General features: G+C 49.4%; 1 protein-coding gene across 6 annotated transcripts in view; it reads left to right on the top strand.

Annotated features, from left to right (window-relative positions):
- Positions 1 to 23,350, top strand: part of STAG2 (STAG2 cohesin complex component) — a 2,060,662-nt gene that overhangs the window by 142,861 nt on the left and 1,894,451 nt on the right. For all 6 annotated transcript variants that reach the window (XM_069612659.1, XM_069612661.1, XM_069612663.1 and 3 more), the window contains exon 2: positions 21,547 to 21,656. The gene's annotated coding sequence lies outside the window, so the exon portion shown is untranslated. The remainder of the gene's footprint in view (positions 1 to 21,546; positions 21,657 to 23,350) is intronic.

Here is a 23,350-nt window from a genome sequence, read left to right as displayed (position 1 = left end):
TCTTTGCCCAGCTTTCCAGGTACCCCACTTTCTTGAGTTCCCCTAGGAGTGCCTTGTGACAAATGGGCTGTGCGAGGGTCGGTTTTTGGCCCCTTCCGATACCTTGATGAGCTTCAGCCCAAACCCGACACGTGTTTTATTGGCCCGGGTAGGGTTCCCTGGTACCATTTCTCCCCCCTACCCCCCCATACAGGGTTTGCTTGGGTGTCCTCACTCCCAGTCGTCTTCTCTCCGCTGCAATGTGTGGAAGGGATTGGTCTCCGTGCAGCCAGTTGTTTACTGACCCCAGCTGGGCTGCCCAGTAATACCTGCGCAGATTGGGTAGGCCTATCCCACCCTCCCAAACAGCCCTCTGTAGTGTCCGTAGTGCCACCCGGGGTTGTTTTCCACCCCACAGGAGCCCTTTTAGGGATGCCTCAATGTTAGTGAAAGTCTTTTTGGGGTTTGGGAGCGGGGCATTTTACAGGACGTATAGAAATTTGGGCAGGGCCAGCATTTTAAACGGGGCCGCTGTGGTATCTTGGATGTTATGTAGTTGTATGTGTGTGTGATGAAGCTTCTGGAATGTTCCTGTGGAGCATGGAGTGATGAGGACCTGGGGGTTCTGCAAGTTACAGTTGGGGACTTGGAGCTGGGCACGGAACCAGGGTAGAAGCTAATTATCTTATCTCTCCTACTTTCTTATCTAAACCTGTAACCAAGACAATAAAGCTTGTTCCTTTTATACTTCCCTGGGTCAGCCTGGTTCCTGCTCCTTGTGATCACTGGCCCAGGGTAGATCCGGCAGGATACTTCAGCCGCCTTTCCCAGGAGGGTCAGTGGGACGGATTGCCAGTGGGCAACGTCAGAGGCGAACCTGTTCATCACTGGGGTTAGATTGAGTTGGGTATATTCTCCCAGTTGGGGGCTGAACTGGATTCCTGGGTATTTAAAGCCTGCTGTGGACAGTGTATGGTCCTTCACGAGGAGGCCCAGTCATTTCACCCCTTATTGGGAAGAGGACCGACCTTTGCCAGTTGATTTTTAAGGCCGGAAAAGGTCTGGTATTCCTGTAATATTCCAGTCACAATAGGGCATGAGATTGTGGGGTTGCTCATGTAAATTAAAAGGTTGTCCGCGTAAAGTGATACCCTGTCCTCTCCTCCCCATGGCCATTTAAATCCCTCCCATTTCGTACCCTCCCTGAGCCGTATTGCGAGTGGTTCTATCGCAAGGATGAAGAGTATTGGCAAGAAGGGGCAGCCCTGTCTCGTGCCTCTTTCCAGTGAGAAGGTCCAGGATGTGATCCCATTTACCCTTACAGAGGCTGAGGGGGAGGTGTATAGTAGTCGGACCCAAGCCAGGAGGTTTTCGCCGAATCCCATTCTATTCATTATCTCCCAGAGGGACTCCCACCTCACTGAGTCAAATGCCTTCTCAAAGTCTATGGAGAGCAGCGCCAACTCATCCGGTATTGTGGTGGCCAAATCATTGGCCAGTTGAGCTCTGCGGATGTTCATTCTGGTGGATTTGGAGGGCATAAAGCCGCACTGGTCCGGGTGTATTAGTGAGCCGATCACTGGCATTAGGCGGTTGGCTAGAATTCGAGCCAGGACCTTGGCTTCTCCGTTCATTAAAGAGATTGGCCTGTATGATGCACAATATTGCAGGAGTTTGCCCGGCTTTGGTAGGACAACTATGCATGCCCGCTTGAGGTCGATTGGGAGGTCCCCATCTGTTTTACATTGTAAAAAGAGGCGATGTAAATGGCCAGTAATCTTATTTCCCCAGTCGCTTCCACACCTCTATCGGAAACCCATTGGGTCCGGGTGTCTTCCCAGGCTGTAGCTGGGCGATTGCTTCGAAAACTTCCTCTTCTGATATATCCACTTCCAATCTGGAAGCCTGTTGAGCTGATCATTTCGGGATTGGCACCTGTTCAAGAGCTGCCGGGTCCCAGTCTTGCCGGTCTCCACTACCCACACTGTATAGCGCTTCGTAGTATTGTGCGAAGGCTTCGGCTATTTGTGTCCCCCACGATTTCTTCTCCTTGGCTGTTTCTTAAGGCTCTGACATGCCTTGGCCCTTCCCTCCTTTCCAACCAGGCCAGCGTCTTGCCCCCCACATCCCCCCTTATCCGGCTCCGACAGACCTGGTGGGCTTCTTTGGCGTTGTCCAGCGCAATGTTGCGTAGCGACTCTTGTGCTGTAAGGTGCGATTGCTTGGCCCTCTGCGCCCCGGAGAGAAACTCTACCTCTGTTTGTTGAACCACCCTTTCAGCCTACTCCTGTGCCTGTGCCGTCTCCTTTTGTCTGCGACCATTGACAGGGCCTCTCCCCGTATCATAACCTTGTACCCTTCCCATAATGTGATTGGGCTGTCTACCGTCCCTGTGTTTAGCACAAAGTATTCATTGGTTTTGGCTGCAAGGCCGTCCATTAACTTGGGGTCCCTGGGTAGTAGGTGTTGAGGCACCAGAGTTCTTGGGTTTTCGCCCTCCCAGTCTTTAGTTCAGTGATCAGGGGGGAGTGATCTGCAATTCCACTTGCTAGGAATTTAGCTGCGAGCAGCCGGTGCGTCATATTGGCAGGGACAAACAGTCAATGCGTGACATTGAGGCGAGGGCCCCCGTTAGGAGTATCCCCTCTAAGTGCGGTGTAGCCACTTCCACCAGGTCCACCCACCCCAGGGCCTCGGTGAAGGATTGCAATTTAGTGCAGGTGGACAGGCTTCTAGAGCCTATGTGGGAGCTGTCGATGCCACGATCCATCACCTCGTTGAAGTCCCCGCCTAGTACCCAGGCGTCAGCGTGGCATTGCGTCGTGAGTTCCTGCAGTTCCATCAGGATATCCATAGAGAGTGGGGGGGGGGGAGGGTCAAATACTGCTACCATTCCCCGGGTGTTGCCCACTAGTTCTGCAAAACGCAGTTTTGATGCAATGGTGCTCAGAGCCAGCGCAGCCATTTTGCTGTTGACTGCAGAAGCGCAGTTTGATTATGAATGGGAATTCTGCTGAGTGGGACAATGTAGCCCACATTTCTTTTCATCTGATGTACACATTGTCTTCTTGCCTACTTGCTATTAAATCTTGGATGTCTTCTCATTATCTTGAACTTAATACTGCTAAAACGGAAGTTCTTTTCTTTCCTTCTAATACCATTCCTTCTCTATCTCCTTTTATTTGATTCCCCCCGGTGCCCCCTTCTCAGCTTCCTATTTTATCTACTGCTTGTAATCTGGGATTTTACTTTGACATTGCTCTATCTTTAAAACCTCACATTTCTGTATCTTTGCACGCCTGTCGCTTTCACTTAAATAACATTCGTAAAGTTTGTTCCTTCTTGACTTTTGATGCTTCTGATGTCTTAATTTTCCCATGCTTGTTTTACTGTTCTACTGCACTCTGTGGCTTTCCACATACCCTACTTGCCCCTTTTTATAATCTGTTTTTAATGCCTCTATTCGTGTACTTCATTTGGCTCAAAGGCATTTATTCGTTTTGCAAAATTGATTAGCTGAAATTGCTAAATAAGCATTAAATTGATTAGCATTCCAACCTAAGTGATAAGCAATTTTCACATCCCTATTTTCAATGGGATGAGCAGTTAACTACAACACTGCATCAATAAAGAATCTGCAGTGTCTGTGCCATTTTCATTTTATTATCAAGTTAGACTATTTTACCAGTGTTTGACATACGAGTGAACAACCACAAACTACTGGCTCATTGAAAACTGGGTAAAACATGTTTTAATAGGCCTGTAGGGCTACATGTGTTTTGAGATGTGCTTGGTGTACATCAGTTCTGTTTGAGCAAGCTATGCCTTAACTCGCCACCACCAGGACGTCTAGGTGTTTTAATACTTTTCAATTGAAGTTTCGTGTTTCAGATCCTCTTTGGCGACCGACCCTGTGGCTGTATTTCTTGGTCTTCATTATAACATGCGCATCCCATGGGTGTCTGAGTATTTTACTCCGCTCCAGGCAAAGGGGGACATCCAAAAATGATGTTGAAATGTGCCCCCATGAGCTGTGATCAATGCCAGAGATGTGTCGCACCTCGTGGGGGCCTATTTCAACATGTTATCTGCTCTAGGCAAGGACCCCCTCCTTGCCTGGAGCAGATAAAAACAGCTTGAGGAAAAGTTGCATGCATTATGATGGAGACAATGGGCTTAATAGTCGCAGATTAGTGTTTCAGCTCCCAGCTGGCTGGCTGTCTTGTGATAATTTTTCACGAAAAGCTATACATTTTTTGTCAGCAAGGGGCTAATGTATAGCAACCTGGTAAAAAGGCATGGAGGTGATATGAACACTTTAGTATACCGCACAGGCCCGGGGAAGTGATGTCTTGAAGGGTTCTAGCAAATGCAGCTTGTAACGTGTGCACTGCAAAGTACACATCTAAAGTCCCCAATGAAAGCAGTTGCCGTCTTACAAGACTCCTGACTGCCAACATGTGGGCAGTTGCTATGGGGGGGAGCCCTTAGGCTCGGAGACCGTTCAAATGAAAGATGAAAAGCCTGAACGCCGGTCCTGCAGCAGTTCTGAGTTTCAACCACATTTTTAGCCCTGATGTCTGTTTAGTGTGGGGCTGACTGTTAGCAAATGGCTGGAAATAATAATTCTCCACGCTGATCATCAGGTGGGAGAAAGATTCTTTCCAGACACTTGACAGCACAAAGCCCCACACTGATAAAACAACCTGCAGGCATAAGGCCTTCTTTTGAAAGGTGGGACACCAGCGAATCACTGCAGTCCCATGCTCAAAGAAATATTTAGAAGGCCTTATCCCTGCATGCTTGCTTGCAGGCAATGATAGTTCCTCTGATGCAGTAAAGACATCACTTGAAGTGTTCCCACTTCCCCAGCATAGGATCCCATGCTGGGGAAAGGAATGGGGCAGTGGAAACAATCACTACCGTCCCACGCTTTAAAGACATTAAGAAGGCCTTATGCCCAGCCCTGGTCATTGGGCCAGATTTTCCAAGATCCAAGACCACTGGAACATCTTAAAAGACACGTCTGAATATGCTTGTTAAGATTGTACTCTGTAGAAAACATTTCAGTACAGATATGCAGGTTTAAAAGGTGTGCACCTTTTATACTTTGCAACATTATAGAAAATGCTCATTCTTCCTTGGGTTATTTTACAGTTTATTTATAATAATAATATTAAAGTGGGAAGAGGCTTTCCTAATGTTCTTTGAAGTGCAGAACCACAGCGAATCACGGCAGTACTGCACTTCAAAGACATTAACAGGGCTGGGCGAAGATGTGCCAGGGCTCATTTCAAACATCTGCTTGGGGGCCCCCTGCCAAGACCGAATAAAGATGTTTATTGGCACATTTCAACAGGTTCGTGTCCCTCCCTGCTTAGAGCGGAGGAAAATAGTCGTAAGCACCCGTGGGGTGTATACATTATTACTGAGACCGAGAAACAGATTACCAGAAAACGGCCAACCAGCTGATAACTTTTGAGTGGCTGTTTAGTGTTTGTGCTATTACTGCTTCTTTGTCAGCCGGGAGGACTCAAAGAAACCAGAGGAAAAGGGCACTGTGATATGCCCACTTCTGTATACCCTGAGGGAGGAGACGGCATCAGGGGCTCCAACAAATGCAGCTTGTAAAAGGCGCTCTACAAAGCGCACATTTAAAGCTTGAAAAAAATGTCTGTCGGAAGACTCCTGACTACCAACTTGAGGGCCCCTCAGAGGCTCGATGCTCTTTTCAGTTGAAAAGGTTGAAAGGCCCAGACACCATCCCAAGCCACTAAGGCCTTTTGCCTGCAGGCTGTGTAAATGTTCTTTGAAGCTTGATGGGTCTTTTGAAATGTTCTTTGAAGCGCCGGACAGTAGCGAATCACTGCTTTCCTACACTGCAAAGACATTAAGGAGGCATTTTGCCTGCAGGCTGTTTATCAGTGCGAGGGCAGTGTGCTTCCCGCACTGGTAAAACAGCCTAATGAGGCTTTTTAAATGTTCATTGAAGCACAGCAGCGAATCACTGATTTCTCAAGCTTCAAAGAACGTTTAGAAAGCCTTAGTTGTGTTATCGGTGCGGGAAGCACTTAGTCCCTGCACTGATGGGCAAGCCTGCAGCCATAAGGCACAGCAAATGTAGTTAACCTTACCTTCAGCAAAAGGCTAAAGTTGGCATCGTGATCACCCTTTGGCATCCATGTAAAAGACTGGGCAGTTGAGCTGCCCATGACTCCCTCTGCTTGTGCCACTCTTCTGTGCAAGTGCTTGGCTGACCGTGCCTGGGCTCGGCACATGCATTGACAATGTTCGCGCCCAGCCGGGGATCCTCTACCCCTGCCTCGCCTGCAAGCTGTGCAGCTCAAGCCCAAGCAGGCCAGACACACTACATTAATCCTCTACTAAAAATCATCTCGCAGTTGGTGTGACATGATTCTTTAAATAAAAAGCAAATAAGCAGTATTGTATCGCAAACTGCAATGCGATACCGCTTATTTTATGCCTTGTGGCTCTAAGCAATTCTGTTTCTTCTGCTCTTAATCTTGGCAGGCTCTTTTCAAGCTCCACTCAAATTTAAATTTCTTGTCTCATCTTAATCGCTTTATGGTCTTGCACCTGACTCTCTCTCCTCTGGTTTTGTTCTATACTGTCTCGTTCTCTCTTCTCTAGTTCACAATTTCTCCATGTAGTTCCTTGTCCTCCATGTGTGCAGTCACGCTTTCGGATGTTCTTTTTGCTCCTTTGCACTGGAATGTTCTTCCTCATATCTGTCTACTGTTTTATAAATCTCATCTACTCTGGCCAGTTCTTGCTAAGCTTCATATTATTGCGATTGCTATGTATAGTGCTTTGGATTAAGGGGCTGTATAAAATTCAAACATATACAAATCCCATTCTCACATATCAGCAGTTAACCAGATCCAAACCTCTTTAGTTCATCGGTTTGAGTATTACTTTTGGATAATCTACTCTAGCGATAACAATGTCCAGTTGTAAACTACTAGCCAGGTACGAAGTCACTTGCATAATCGGTTATACAGATAGCACACAATTTCCTATTTGCTAAGAGTCCATTAGCCAACAGTGGAGAGTGCAAAGTTTGTGCCTTTAGCTACTATTCCCTAGTCTTTGCCATACTTATAGAAAGCAGATCGGCGCACACAGCCTGTGTATTTCTGATCTGCGCTCGTCAAAACCACAGATTTCTCCTCTGCCTCTCCAGATTTCCCACTAACGACCCTTTCCCCAACTGCTTTTTTAACAGAAGAACATGTACTGAAGCCAACAACGTAGCAGAAAAACGTTATATAAGACTAATTTGTATTACTATCACTGTATGTGTTTTGAAGCATAAGTTCACGGTGGACTTTCTTCACAAACCGTTCTTTAAATGCGGATGCAATTACATTTTATAATTTCATAATTCACATGGTGCACTAAGTACCTGTGAGTCGATGTCTCAAGTGTTGGCGATGCCAACAGTTTAGGATTTTGTGCAGGCATGGGCAACGCATTGTGTTACAGGTTTCAAAATTCAGATTCACGAAGTAGGAGCTAAAACAGTCTCCTGGTTGCCAGGCATAACTTCGTAGGCAGGAGCTTCCGCTTGTGCACCAGGAGCAAGTACACAGGAAAACCTCAACTTCCACATGAGATGCACGCTTAACATTTTGACCATTTTCTATGATCTATTATATTTAACTGTGCCCTAGTTGTATCCTATTTACTTAAATTCTCAAACGCTCAAATTCAATGTCACATACAGGTTTGCAAGGGACCAGTTGGCCCAGGGAGACAAAAGGAGCGCCTGGTAACCGGTTTAAGCTAACCTGGCTCTCCTAAGGTAGAATCGGGAGCTAAATCGCTCCCAACAATTTCAAACACTGCCGCTATGATGTTTGAATTTCTCCATTTGGGCCTTTTTTGACCTACCATTCTGGTTTACTGACTGGTTGCTTGGCTACCCTCGTTCTCACTGGGTACCAGGCTATTTCTTGATCAGTCACCCTTGCACTGCCTCCGGACCTACCATGCACTTAGGTGGCTGTAACTGTAACCGTACAGGCTCTTGTTCTCGTACTACCCAGAGCTGCGCATCACTTAGAGTATTGTTGCCTTGTTTTACCCTCCCCTCTACCGCCTCCCTTCCCTTCCCCTCCCCCTCCCTATCTCGTTCTCACACGATCTGAATGACTCGAGGCCTAGTAAGATTGTTTCTTTTCCTCCCTCTTTCCGCCCTTGTCTTGTGTCTAAATTGGGTAGAGGGCACGGCACACTCCAGCCAGGTACTCCTTCCCCTGACCATGAACATGGTGCACAATAAAAACACTTTCTTTAACCACGGATTCGTTTTGAGTAGGCCTCCAATCCGTCTCGCACACACCTTTTACAAACACCCAGTGTCACTAGGAACCAGGCTGGTGTGTATCAATAAGATATATATTTATTAATTTGGAAAAAGGAAAAATATTCAAAATATTTTACAACAGCCACTGTTGTGTCACACAGATTGATTCCCACAGAACAACGGGTTCCAATACTAACAGAGTTCACATGGATCTTTAATGACAAAACAACCTACATAAAAACATATACCAGGATATCAACTTGAACAAAGGTAGTCTTAGATGGCACAAGAAAAGGGAGAAAAAAAAACAGGAAATGTCAGAGAAAAGGAGTCTGTTTTAAAAAAAAAAAAGAAAATTCTTTCCTGACTGATCTAAAGTATTTTCAGAATGTATGAATGATAAGATAAGAAATGGAAATAGATACATTTTTTTAATGATTTTGTTTAAAAATAAATGTTAAATTGATGACAAAACACAAAACGGTTAAAAGCATGTGATAGCCCTAAGGTTAAGCACTCGCCTGCAACACTCACCCCCAAACATCAGCTAACTTAATTCCCTTTGGATGGAAGACAGTCGCAAGGAGTAATGATAGAGAGAAAAATCGGATTTGGAATACAGCCCACCATCCCAAGATGGGAAGTCGGAAAAGGAAAATGAAAACCAGATGTATATATTTTTTTTTTGTTTAGAGCAAGCCTGCAGAATCGTATTTGCTTATTACTCGCAGAGCAGTTCAAAACCGCGGTGGTACAGCTATAAAGGAAATTTGTGTTGCTACACTTGAGGAGATAAGTAAGCCTAAAGACTACTACTCAGCACACCAGGGCAACGTGAAAACAAGGTAGAAATATCGATTTTGGGGGGGGGGGGAACAAATGCAAAAGAAACAAATCCGGCAAAATGGAAATTTGCTTTACATGGGATTTGTGATGACAGGGAGATTCTAACAGTGATTACTCTCGATAGGACTACAGTTTGGGTTTTTCAATGCGACAAATGCAGATTAGGATTTCATAGAAATGCATACAATACACGGACGGATTTGGTTTTCAGTGCTGAGGACTAATTCTGTTGAGGTTACACTTTAATGACTAGAGTTATTAAAGAAAGGCACTAGGCACAAGGGGGTTAATTTTCAATTTTAACCAACTTACACTGCACATTTCTTTATAGGGGAATTCATTGATTTACTTGAAAATGATACTAAGGACTTAGACAGACAACTGAAAGATTTCTCCAAGGAATACGCTAACATACACAGGCTAATACAGATTCTTCTATGGAAGGTGAATGGATTATACTGGTAATTTGGGACTTTCAGTGGGATTTATGTTACAAAAGAGAAGGGGGTATGTAATTTGGGACTGGGGTTCTTTGCTACTTACAAGTTGAGCCTTGGTTTGGGATTCTGAAAAGTCAGCTGGATCACAGAACCCCCTAGGCAAGGGTCTGGTCTCTGCACTTGTTTGGATGGGATCAGCTGCCTCCTCTCCTTCTCCTTTCTCCCTGGGTTATGTGTATACCCTGTTTAGTACAGTCCCCCCACACCCCGCCCTATATAGCCCAAGTGACATCATTTATTTTACAATCTGGGGTGGGGGGGGTGGAAGTACCCTAGAAATACTCCAGCCCTGGGATAGGACAGCCTACCATTACTTTCCCCGGATCCTGGCGTCATTGGTTCAAGGGGAGGGATCACCATCTATTTGACATTTATGGCGGTTCTTTGTTCTCTTGCTCAACCTTTTAGCAAAAGTGAGTTATGTATCATAACTTCCAATTTAGACTAGACACTGCCATAAGAGATGGGCGGTTTCAGTGAGGCATTGGGAGTTAGATCAGCCGATCAACGACTCTGTGCGAGGTAGCATGACCCTTTGGCAGGCACCTTTTTGGTCATTTTCACAAAATGTATAAGTTATTCTCCAGCATGGGGTCTGGCATGGATTCACATGCTCATGAATATTCCTCTTCGTCAAGCTGGGAATCCTTGGTAAAGAAAAAAATCGGTATCAGTTTTGTTTCTGATCTGTCTTTCTTAGTAGTAACCAATCACTAGTCTCTGGGTCATACTGTCCCCAGCCAATGACTGCCCTCTCCCTAAGCCCCGTCCCTGGCAGCCATCCTCAGATTTTTACCGCACGTTCAAGTGTTGGGAGAGTCCTCGTGCTATAGCTCTTGAGCTTTTACTGCGTTTTGCGCTTATTCCAGGAGATTTATCTAATTTTTCGGTTTAATCGAGCCTCAAGCTCCACCGTTTCTACTTCCGATCAACGGGGACCCGTTTCTGATTTATCTACGCCCCTCAAGGGTGAAGTTTTCGTCGAGTTATGCTTCTTGGAGGATTCCAGAGGTTTCTGAGGCCTACCTTGCGGACGAGAAGAACATGGCCCAGGAGAAGGGAAGCTCGACTCCCGGCAAACTGTTCAGGGTCTGCCCTGGATGCAACCCTCAAAATGTGGTCAAGGAGGACGAGCATTCGAAATGCCTTTATTGCCTCCACGAGGACAAAACGCACGTGGAGAAAGACTGCGTTTTGCATGAACATGTCAGATCGGACTACGAGGGATCGTCGGACCAGTCTCTCCAACTGGCTGGAAGGCAAGAGCCCAGCAGGTGAGAAGAAGTCCGAGCGGTCTTCTAAGTCCTGTGAGGGTGCCCCGGTGGCGAGGGCCCAACAGAAGGCAAAGCACCGCGAATCCGCGGGCACCGGGAGTACGGTCGGGCCCCTCGGCTGCCAGGCAGGGAGCACCTTCACCGACGCCATCAACCACGAGCCAACGATCTGGCTCGGGGAAGAGAAAATCCGAGAACCCTGCTAAGCTTCATGGAGAGGCCCCAGTCAATCTCGAAGGAACCGACCGAGGGGGGAGCGAGGCAGTGACCCTCCCCCAAAGGTGAAGGCCTCAAGCGCGCCCAAGGTGAAGGCCTTGATTCACCCGGCTACGGCCTCTATTGAGGGAGTCGCTGCGGCTCTGGCAAAGCCTGTGGAGGCTATCCCAGTGGAGGCAACCTCAGGGCCCAGAGTTTCCCTGCCTCCGCTGAGGGAATCCTCTTTTAAGCCCACCGCAAAGACCCCCATGACGACCCTGGTCGAAAGAGGTGGGGGGCAGTGGCCGTTACGGACACAACCTTCGAGGAGGAACTGACCGAGAATTTGGAAGAGGCCCGGTCCCACGGGAGCAATCCCAACGAGGGGGACAACGGGATCGGCAATGACTACTAGATTCCCGTGGAGGAACAACCGTCGCAACCCAAGCCACAGGACAACTTGGTGGCCATGTTGATGACAATCCAAGCCTTATGCACGGAGGTAAGGACGAGGCTGCACCTACCCCCGACGGACGACCCAGCTGAACCGGGTCCGTCGGGAAGCCCTCCAAACAAGAGGAGGAGAATTCATCCAGTGCCCCTTCAGCCCTCACGGCCTTCTCAGCTTTTGTCGCCTTCCCCGGTCCCGAGGGACGACACAGGAACGGACACGATGACGGCGGTGACGAACGGGACGGATGACGGCGGTGACGACGGGACAGGCCTCCCGTCTCAGATTACTCGGGCGTCCCCGCCTGACGAGATTGGCTCCTTCCACGCCATGGTTGCCAGGGCATCTGAGCTTTTTCAGCTCTGCCCCGAAGAGAAGGAAGGCTTCCTCTACCAATGGCGCAAGGCCAAGAGGAAGACGGTCCTCGCGGTGTCGTTGCTGGATGACATCTGGGACGAGGGACTTGCCCTCCTCAAGAACCCGTCCACGACACCTGCCAAAAGGGACCGGTATTAGAAGTACCGGGTCCCCGACGCCGCCGCGTTGTGCCTTAGGGCACAGCCGACCCTGTATTCGGTCGTCTCAGCAGCGGCCAAGAAGAAAGCGGGTGGCATCGGCTTAATCTTCAACTTCCCCACCGGACAGCTAGGGAAAGAAGCTGGACGCCGTGGGACGATGAGTCATCTCGTCGGCGGTGACGACGATTAAGGCGGTCAATTTCCTTGGGGATTGTGGCCCGCTACAACAGGGAATTGTGGTACAAGATCGCCCCCCCCTGTTGGACTTCCTCCTGGACAAGGGGGCAGAGGCCCCGGCGATCCTACAGGAGGGTGAGGTGGCGTTGGACCATGGCATAACTGTGGCAACAGACATTGCCGACACCGGTTTCCGCCAGTTGGGCAACAGCGTTTGCCTTGGACGGCGGGGGTGGCTCAAGGTGACGGATTTCCACCAGGACGTGCAAGCCAAGGTTTTGGACATGCCCTTCGACGGGAACAATCTGTTCGGAAAGACAGTGGATGAGTCGCTGCAGGCCATCAAGACCGACACGGAGATGGCTCGCGCCTTGGGAGTTCTGCAGCAATGGCGGCCGCCCTTTCGGAACTCCGCAGGCAAGCAAGGTGCCTCTAAAGGATTCGGCGGCAGCTCCTCGACCTACCGTCAGGCGGCCCGCTCCTCGTCGCAAGAAGCCTACAGGGGACGAGGCAAGTCAGGTGGATCTCGCCGTCGTCGCCAGGGAGGCCAAGGAGGCAAGGCTGCTTCCAAGCAAGACTGAACCGGCCGTTGCGTCGGGCCCCCACGGAAGCACCCCGGTGGGAGGCCGGCTGGCAAAGTTAGTCAGCTTGTGGGAGTCCATCTCCACCGAGTGTTGGGTGCTGGATGCCCTGGTCCACGGGCACACTCTGGAATTTCTGAAGTGCCCCCGAATTCCTCCAGTGGCCAGGAAGGAAAACCACACCCCTCAACTGCTGTTAGTGGTAAGGGCGATGCTCAAAGGGGCCATCGAGCTCGTCCCAAAGAGGTTCCAGGGCTCCGGAGTATACTCAAGATTCTTCCTCGTCAGGAAGAAGACAGGAGGTTGGCTTCCCATCCTGGACTTGCATCGGCTAAACAAATACATCAAGGCACAGAAGTTCCGGATGGTCACCCTCCAGCACGTGCTGGGCCAGCTGGAGGAAGGCTACTTCATATCGTCGTTGGATTTGGAGGATGCGTACTTTCACATCCCCACCCTAAAAGGACACCGCAAGTTTCTCAGGTTTGTAGTTAAAGGGTGGCACTACCAGATCAAGGCCCTCCCATTCGGATTGAAGTCAGCACCCAGGGTGTTCACCAAGTGCCTGGCACCAGTGGCGGCGCGGCTGCGCCTGCAGGGGATCCACATCTACCCCTACCTGGACGACTGGCTCATCCGAGCAGGGACAAGGGAACTCTCCGAACACACAGCAAAGACCGTCAGACTGCTCAGACCTGGGATTCGCCATAAACTTCCCCAAATCCCACCTGGTTCCGTCACAGGTCGCGCTGTTTCTGGGAGCCAAGCCCGATACAGTGGTGCGACTGGCCTCGCCGTCGGAGGAAAGAACGCAGGCCATCCTGGGCAAGGTACAGCGTCTGCTGGCCACGGACGTGGCCAGAGTGAGGTCCATCAAGTCCCTTCTCTGGATGATGTCCTCTTGCATTTATCTGGTGCGCCTGTGCAGGCTTCGGTTGCGCCTCTGCAGGAGTTCCTCGAGGCCCGTTTGGTTCAAGCGACGGGCAGCTTCGAGGACCAGATCTCGCTCAATGAAGTATTCCACCAAGCAATTCGATGGTGGGGCACCCGTGCGCATCTCGCGGCGGGCACGGACTTTCAGACCCCAGCATACCAGGTGATGACGGATGCCTTCCGGGAGGGGTGGGGAGCGCACACCGGAGATCTTCACGCGAGAGGCCTGTGGCTCCCAGAGAGGCCGCTCCACATCAACATACTGGAGCTCCGAGCAGTGTTCTGGGCCCTCCAGTCATTCCTCCCGTCCCTCAAGGGCAAGGTGGTGAGGATCTTCACCGACAACACCACCACCATGTTCTACCTCCGGAAGCAGGGAGGAACCAGATACCCAACCCTGTCCAAGGAAGCCCAGGATCTGTGGCACTGGGCTTTTGCCCAGGGGATGTTTTTGATAACTTCATCTAGCAGGGATAAGAAACCCCATCGCCGACTCACTCAGCAGGGAGCTGTGCTCGTGCCACGAGTGGGAACTACGCCAGGATCAAGTGGATCAACTCTTCCGGCGATGTGGCAAACCCCAAATCAACCAGTTTGCCACGGCGACAAAGTCCAAGTGCCAGAGGTTCGCCAGCAGGTTCCCCCAGCCGAGGAGCATAGGCGATGCTTTCTCGTTCCCCTGGGACGGCCTGTTCCTGTATGCTTTCCCTCCGTTGCCGCTCAGACTAATCAACCAACTCGAGAGGTCCCGGTGCAGGATGATCCTCGTTGCACCGAGGTCGGCGAGACAAATATGGTGCCCGGACCTTCTGGACTTGTTGGCGTCCCCACCAGTCAAACTGCCGACTGACGCAGGTCCTGCCGAGGCTCCCTCACAGAGCGCTAATACTTCTGTTGAGACTAAAGGGGTTGAAAAACGCTCCAGGTCTTCTAGTACTGGCTCTCCCTGTCAAGAGGGCTAAAACTGATTAAAAAGCCCCTACAATTCCTGTGGTGACCATGGCCTCACAAAAACCTGTGACGCAGATTGCTTCAGGCAGTGACGAAATGACGACCCAACCCATGCAGCCTCCGGCTAGTCATTTTGACTAGCTTCTCCAAACGTTTTCAACGGCTGGGACAGGGGGGGAGGGGGCACGTTTGGGGTTGGCTGAGCAGCCTTTTCCAGATAACATGGATAGGAATCCTATTCACCTGCCTCATACAATCTCGCTTCTTTCTATGTCCGCTCCTTTACTTTGTGGATGGGGCGGGGGGGGGGCATCTTGGCAACCAACCTCAATGCAATGTTGGAGGTATGCCGCTCCAGAGCGGCCTCTACCCACTCCTCTGCTTAGACCTTCCTCTCAGGACGTGTTCTTAGGCAGATCCCAGGCACTCAGACCCAATGAAGGCTTACTTTAAGGATATGTTCGAAGAAATATATCATAAGCCTCTCGAGCCACAGTCTGCTCCTACTCCTCAGGTTTGGGTAGTGCCTCCTCCGCTTCCAGTGGGGCCCCTTCCTACACTACCACCATTGCCTCCGTTTTTACCAGTTCTTACGATGCCAGTGGATATGCCCAAGGTGTCTGAGGTACCACATGTCGCAGATTTGTTTTCTGTTCCCACCAAAACCGACGAGGAGCACATGGACCAGGATAGTGAAGACCCGCCCCACTCAGAGCTTTTTATGACCGGGTCTTGGATATGATGGAATTACTGGAAATTCCAATATCGAGCCTCCGACTCCACAAGGAGTTCTCTTAGGAGCATTAACTCTTACTGCACAGGAGCCCACAGGTCTGTTTCTTGAAAAAGGTGTGCAAGCTGAAGCCTGTAAGGTTGGAAGGGGTGGGTGGGAGAGAGACTCATTCCAGGCAGCATATAAATGAAGAAATCGACACTCACTACTAGCTCCGCTCATCAGAGGGCATACCCTTGACTGCCCAAACATTTCAAGAATCTGTGTTACTGCAGCAACAACCATTTCCTCTAGTTGAGATCCCATTTGGTGGGTCATCAACATTAACAATTATGACCGTTAAGCCAGCCCTGTTGATTTTAGCAGCCAAAACCATAGTGTATACACCAGGCTAGCAGTAGCAGATCTTGTCCACCGAGTCGATGTCCTTCAACGGCCACCGTATCGGCGCCGACGTCACCATGCCCATAAATAGCCACGCACTGCGTCCGTTGCTCAGTTCCGTTTTTCCGCGGTTTGTGGGGCCTCGAACGTCGTTGCGCAGTTCAGTCAGGATAACTATCTATTTCTACTCGAAAATACCTTATCTGTCTCGATGGCTTCTTCATCGGAACCGACGACCCCGCGATCCGGCTTCAAGAAATGTCGAGACTGCAGTAAAAAAAAATGTCAATAATGGATCCACACAGGATCTGCTTATGGTGCTTGGGATCCGAGCACCATTGTTCGGAGTGTCAGGACTGCATGTCCATGACGGCGAAAGCCTTGAAGGAGCGCAAGGGGAAGCTCGAGAGAGGTAAGTCAACCAAAACCAGACAGCTGAGGGTGATACCCTGGGTGAAAAACCCACAAAATCAAAACGCGGCGAGTCGCAGCACCCGCCGAAACATTCCACCCGAGAGCGCCACGAGCCATCGGGTAAGAAGGCACAGTCTTCGCCGTCGTCGAAGATTCCTTCAACGCACAGATTGGCGCCATCGATGCCGTTGTCGAAGGGTTCCTCGACGCGTCGATCGACTCGACGCCATCGTCGACGCCGATGAAAGAGGACCAAGGCCACTCCACAGCCAACGGTGATTTCAAGGGCCTCCGCACGACACCGAGATCGACGTCGAGGCCCTCGAGTAGGATCCCGATCCTCTCGAGTTCTTCGAGACCCCTTCCAGTTTTTTCGAGGCAATTTTCGCCACCTTCGAAGCCTGTTACATCGGCGTCTACGACATCGACATTTTCTCGTCCAATAACGACAAGTTTGGCTCCTTCTGCCTTAGAGATGGGTTTTACTCCATTTCAGAGTTCGGAGTACCCTGGACTTTCTTCAATTTATGAAGGGGGGGAACATTCTGACCAGGAAACATTCGGGTTACAGAGGACCACACCGCCTATTGCAGAGGATTTCACCTCTGAGGAAAGAAGGCTGAAGGACCTACAGGAGTCACTACATGAGGCAAGTTGGCTGGACACTTCCCCAGAAGTGGAATTTGTTAAGCCAGACCCAGGGGAAAATGCCGAAACACCCTATAGAACCCTGATGGCAAGAATTATTGAGTTTATGGTTTGGTCTGCGCCTTCACCTGTTTTTCAACAGGACAACCTAACAGATATATTAGACAAAGGCCCACAGGAGGACCCGGTGGTCCCCTTCCATGCTGGCTTACAAAGGAAAATTGCATCAAATTGGGAAACTCCCAAAGTTATCCCTGCAGTCAATAAAAGATTGTCAACCAAATATAGGGTAGCGGCTGCTGACCCTGAATACTTGTCAAAACACCCGACTCCAGAGAGCCTGGTGGTTCAGGCGGCAACTTCATCTAGCAGTAGGACCGCTTACCCTACTGTCCCACAGGATAGAGATGACTAGAGGTACGACTCTATGGCAAAAAAAGTTTTCTCTGCCTGTAGTATGGCGTTGAAGTCCATCAACGCCACCTGTACGTCTCCAGGTTCAGTAACACACTGTGGGAGTGTGCTTCATCAGCGGCTGACTGCATACCCGAAGGAGAGGAAAAGGAAGCCTTCCTTAACATTATTAAAGATGGCAAGGATGCCATGTGCGAATCACTTCAAACTGGCATCGATTCTGCTGACCGGATCAGCAGGGCCATGGCGGCAAGTATGACAATCCGCAGGCATGCGTGGTTGTGAAAGTCGGGCTTTGCTCCAGATGTGCAGGCCAGACTTTTGAATATGCCCTTTGACGGCTCTTCATTATTCGGGAAAAAGGCTGATGACAGTCTGGAAAAGTTACAGACTTCTAAAGCAGCAGCAAAATCTTTAGGAGCTGCTATCCGCCAACCTTCTTTTCGCCCCTCAGGAACCTCTGGAAGAGGGAAGTCCTTTCGCTATTATTCCGCATTCGGGAAAGGCAGAGGACAGCCGGCTCAAAGAGGCCAAAGGAGATCCACCATAGGTGGACGGGTCAAAAGTACTAAGGCCGCAGCAGCAGCAGGTGCCTCTTTACCCTCGGCATCTGCATCAGCCGCCCCCAAACCACTCTGAGGCCTTTCCACACAATACACCTGTAGGGGGCAGGTTAACTCACCATCTGACGGAATGGCAGGCTATAACGTCAGATGCTTGGGCATTGGAAACAGTTGCCCAAGGTTACTGCCAACCTTTCTGCACATTCCTCAGTCATCCACCGGGGAACAGCTCTCTGAAAGTTTCAGATCCGCTCCTCTTGCAGGAAATTATAGACCTGCTAGAGAAAGGTGCCATAGAACTGGTACCTGTAGCGTAAAGGAACAAGGGCTGGTACAACCCCCCCCCCCCTTCCCTACTTTCTCATACCAAAGAAGGACGGAGGACTGAGACCCATCCTGGACTTACGAGAATTGAACAAATTCCTCAGGAAGGACAAGTTCAAGATGGTAACTCTCTCTCATATCCTTCAGGCCCTCCAGCTCCAGGACTGGCTGGTATCTCTGGACCTTCAGGATGCTTATTTCCATGTGCCAATCCATCTCAGACACAGGAAATACTTGAGGTTCGCAATTGGTGACTCTCATTATCAATTTCGAGTTCTGCCATTTGGGCTGACCTCCGCCCAAGGGTCTTCACCAAGCTGATGTCGGTAGTGGCGGGGGAGTCTAAGGAGGGAAGGGATCCACGTCTACCCCTACCTGGACGACTGGCTGATCAGGGCTGTATCTTCGGAACAGGCCCAGGCCCAGCTAGATTATGTCTGCCACTTCCTTCACAGAATGGGCTTCAAGAAGTCACAGATGATACCATCTCAGAGACTCCAGTTCATTGGAGCGGTCCTGGACACTTCCTGGGATAAGCCTCGCCACAAGAGGTGAGGGTTCAAGATGTTCTACAGATGGTCACCAAGTTCCAACATGCCCAACGTCTCCCAGCCTTCGACTTTTTGAGGTTGCTAGGCATCATGGCATCCTGCATCTTCCTTCTGCCAGAGGCTCGCCTGAGAATGAGATCTCTTCAGTGGGCACTGAGAAGTCGGTGGTCGTAATTCTCAGGGAGAATGACGGATCTCCTCCGGATTCCGGACAAGGTAGCCCGCGACCTTCAATGGTGGGCCTATCCAGAGAATATCTTGAAAGGATAACTGTTTTGGCAACCATGGCCGGAGATAACAGTAGTCGCAGACGCCTCACTCACGGGTGGGGAGCCCATGCCAACGACTTGACCATCAGCGGTCGTTGGTCTCCATCGGAGTCCAGACTACACATCAACCTATTAGAGCTGAGAGCAATCAGACTAGCGCTGAAAGCTTTCCTGCCATCAGTACAGGGGAGAAATGTCCTGATAATGACGGACAACACAGTGGCCATGCACTACCTCAACAAAACAGCAGGCGTAGGATCACTGCCACTGTGCAGAGAGGCGATGCAGCTCTGATTTTGGGCAATCCAAGAAGGAATCTCTATCGGCTGTCCACCTAGTCAGAGAGAAGAACTTGACAGCGGACGCTCTGAGCAGGCAGAGCAGTGTCTCCCACGAGTGGGAGCTAGCTCAGGAAGTCCTTCAAGAGATCTTCACCCTTTGGGGAACCCCTCAGGTGGATCTGTTCGCCACAAGCAACAACAAGAAGTGCGATCTGTTCAAGGGAATTTCCCCCGAGAGGAGCTCTAGGAGATGCGTTCGTAGTGGACTGGGAGTTTCCACTCCTTTACGCGTTCCCTCCAGTCCCTGTTATTCCTCAAATGATCAGGAGGTTGAGAAGATTCCGGAAAACCATGATCCTAATTGCCCCGGATTGGGCCAGGAGAACGTGGTACAGGGACCTTCTAGATATGTCCATCTGTCCTCCAATCCGTCTCCTACTCAAAGAGAATCTTCTCTCGCAGGAGGGAGGTCAGGTTCTCCATCCAGACACCAGAACCCTCAACCTTCACGCTTGGCTTCTGAAAGGTTGAGGTATAAGGATTGGGATCTCCCTGATGACGTCATGGAGGTGTTGCTTTCGGCCAGAAGACCGGCAACAAAGTCTTTATACCGCTGCCGTTGGAACAAATTTTGCAGCTGGTGTAGGGAAGAGAATATCGACCCTTTTTCATGTGGTACACCAACAGTGTTATCGTTTCTACTTTACTTGGCAAACTCAGGCCTTCAAGTGGGCACTGTAAAAAGCTATCTTGCAGCGCTTTCCATCTTCAAGCGCACTGCGGAGGAACCATCGTATTTCAAAATTCCTCTAGTGGTACAATTTCTCAAGGGACTAACTAATGTTTACCCTCCAAAACCATTCCAGGTTCCCTTATGGGATTTAAATTTAGTCTTAAACTTCTTAATGGGCACTCCATTCGAACCACTTCACTCTTGCGCGCTGAGATTTCTCACGCTTAAAACTGTCCTATTGGTAGCACTAACATCTGCTAGGAGGGTGAGCGAGCTACAAGCGCTCTCCTGTAAACCCCCGCATACAATCTCCCACAAGGACAAAGTTGTCCTACAGGTGAAGCCTAATTTCCTCCCAAAGGTGGTTTCTGAATTTCATATTACTCAGAAACTTACCTTGCCTTCGTTCTACCCTCCTCCCCATCCGGGAAAGAGGAGGAAAGGCTACATAGGCTGGACCCTATTCGAGCGCTCAGCTTTTACATCAGCAGAATGGCTAGGATCAGGCAAGCAGACCAACTATTTGTAGGATATTCAGGTCACAAGTTGGGACTACCCATAACAAAACAGACCATCGCCAGGTGGATTATTTTGGCCACTCTGGAATGTTAAAGACTAGCAGGGAAAGAGCCACCCCAAAATCTCAGGGCTCATTCATCCAGGGGTATCGCAGCCTCTTCGGCTCTCCAAAGAGGGGTTCCTGGACATATGTGCGGCTGCCATATGGTCCTCCGCACATAAATTCACAAGATTTTACAATCTGGATTCCTCCACTGCTCATGAGACCAGATTTGGCAAGGCTGTATTACATTCGGTCCATCCCTAAAGGGATACATAACACTCACTCCCACCTCCAATTACATGCCACTGCTATGGGAGTCTATCAAAGATGAGGAATACGTCGGAGGACACAATCCCTTCGAAGAACAAGTTACTTCTTATCTGGTAACGTTCTTTCGACGGGATGTTCCTCCGACGTATTCTTCATCGCCCCTCCCAACCATCCCCGCAGTGATAACTTCCCTTGTCGTTGCAGCTTACGCTCCTTCAAGGTCACTAACCAATTCAGGCATGACTTTTCTTATGCTACAAAACGGAACTGAGCAACGGACGCAGCGCGTGGCTATTTATGGGCATGGTGACGGCGCCGATACGGTGGCCGGCGAAGGACATCGACTCGGCGGACGTCGACGCGCAGCGCCCTCTACAGAAAAAAATTCCGAGGCCAGCAAGCTGGAAACGTATTATCAAAGATAAGGAATACGTCAGAGTAACATCCCGTCGAAAGAATGTTACCAGGTAAGAAGTAACTTGTTCTTTTCCACACCTTCATTGACCTAATTTTGTTTGAACAGAGTACCACTAGTTTTTCTGTTTTGTGTGGATTTGTCGTATTGCATTGATGCCTCTCTAGTACCATTGACATTTTAAAAAAAATATATATTTTTTAACCAGGGACATTCACATTATGACCCTACGTGTTTTTTTTCTATTACAGAGTAGCCCTTTCCTGCGATTTGCCATGCGGCTCACACGGCATCCTGACCACATACACTTGATTGAGATGAATGTTTAACATTGCATGACCGGTTTTGATGCACTTCTTTGGTAAGCATTAACTTGTTACTTTCAACTTGTTACATTGTGTTGAATTACTGTGATAACATTTTATTAAAAGGGATACTCTAGTATCAGTATCGGGGATAGCAGCTTCTAACTTTTAAAAACGTGTTGGGCAGAGCCAAGTGATTGTGGTGGGTGTTTAGTTGTCTGGTACAGCTGCTTTTAAGTGGTGGTCCTGGCCTCAGACCCACATTCCCACTTACAAGTGGTCTGCACCTGGAATATCTGTTCACATCCAGTGAATGGCCTCTGTAAGCAGATTGTGCTCTGGAGGACCAGTGTTCATGCAACCTCCATCATATCATTTTGGGAATTGCTTTTATGTGCCATTGCACCTCATCATGGTGATAACCTTTCCAATGATGCCCTCAAAATTGTCATTGACCAGGGGGTTGGTTTGTGGGTTTAAGAACACTTAGGATTTGGCCTTGCATAGTCATGTTTTGGAGATTACTCCAAGGTTTGGGGGTGCTAATAACCTGAGTTTAGCTTTTATGGTGTGTACCTTCAACCAGGTTGTTGCCTGGGGTTTCCTGTAACAGTGAGCAACAAGCATTCCTGCTCAGCTAAACCTAATTTGTAACTAGAACAGACATGTAAATTGCCCTGCGAGTGACAACAACCTCAGTTATCCAACTGGTGAGCAGGAGCTACTAGAGGCAATCTGAGACCAGTACACATTTCACGAACTGATGTGCATATTAGTCTCCTTCCTCCCTGGTTTGTATTGGCCTCATGCAAATGCCGAAGGCACACTTTGAGCCCACTTCAAGCAGAGGTAACATGACCTGCACAAAATGGCAGTGGCGAAGGATGGTATTCTGTCAACCACTTAACAAATGTCTTTCTCGCAGATGGCTGTGACATCATTTATTTACCAGTGCACCTTTTGGAAGGGGCCCTTTTGCTAAAAGGGTAGAAAGGTCATCCGCCTACAACAAATTTCACTGCCTCCCTCAACATGTTGTTTTCTAACGCATTTCACTCACCCCCACCTATGCCCAACCCCTTTATCTACTTAAGCACTGAAATGGGCAAAAATAAAACTTGAGTTAGGATGGTACCCCTCAACCCGATGCCTTATTTGATCTCTGGGATCTCTGGCCACTTCAGAGCACAATGGCACTGCTCTAGTGATATGATTAGAGGTTATGCTTCGAGGCTGTCCGAACTTTAACCTGTCAAGTAGACTACATGACCAGCAGAAGGGTGAAGGTTTGTTACGCTTCCGAAAAGCATGCGACTAGCTTCCCACTCTCAACCCCATTCTTCAATTGTAGCAGTTGCTACTCTCTACACCAAAGCTGCTCTTTCTTGGTGTTGCATCATCTCTGGGAAAAGAATAGCTGCTTGATGGAGGAAACCTTGCATTGAATTTGTGCAGTAGAAATCTGGGGGTGGGCTCTTCAGCACAGTGTAAACCTTGAATCTCTCCTTCCCGCTGCCAAGCATCTGTAAAGCATCAGTGCGAACTTCACCTGGAGGTCTATTGGGCATGTTACTGTAGTGGGAATTTACCTCTGTGGACATGTCAGAACGACTGCAAGTGCCTTGTTCGTTGCCTCCTGAATGAGCATGAGCCCTCTTGTCTTGGTGTATGTGGTTCTCCACCTCCGCTGTGGTCTACATAGCCCATCTAGTTTTGGGCCACAGACTCTTGCCCAGCGGTTCTCGCCACC

This window comes from Ambystoma mexicanum, chromosome 5p, assembly GCF_040938575.1.
Source record: "Ambystoma mexicanum isolate Mex_15411 chromosome 5p, UKY_AmexF1_1, whole genome shotgun sequence".
In the NCBI taxonomy this organism is placed as follows: Eukaryota; Metazoa; Chordata; class Amphibia; order Caudata; family Ambystomatidae; genus Ambystoma; species Ambystoma mexicanum.
Note: the sequence above shows the minus strand (reverse complement) of the source record. Positions and strands in the feature narration are given on the sequence as shown.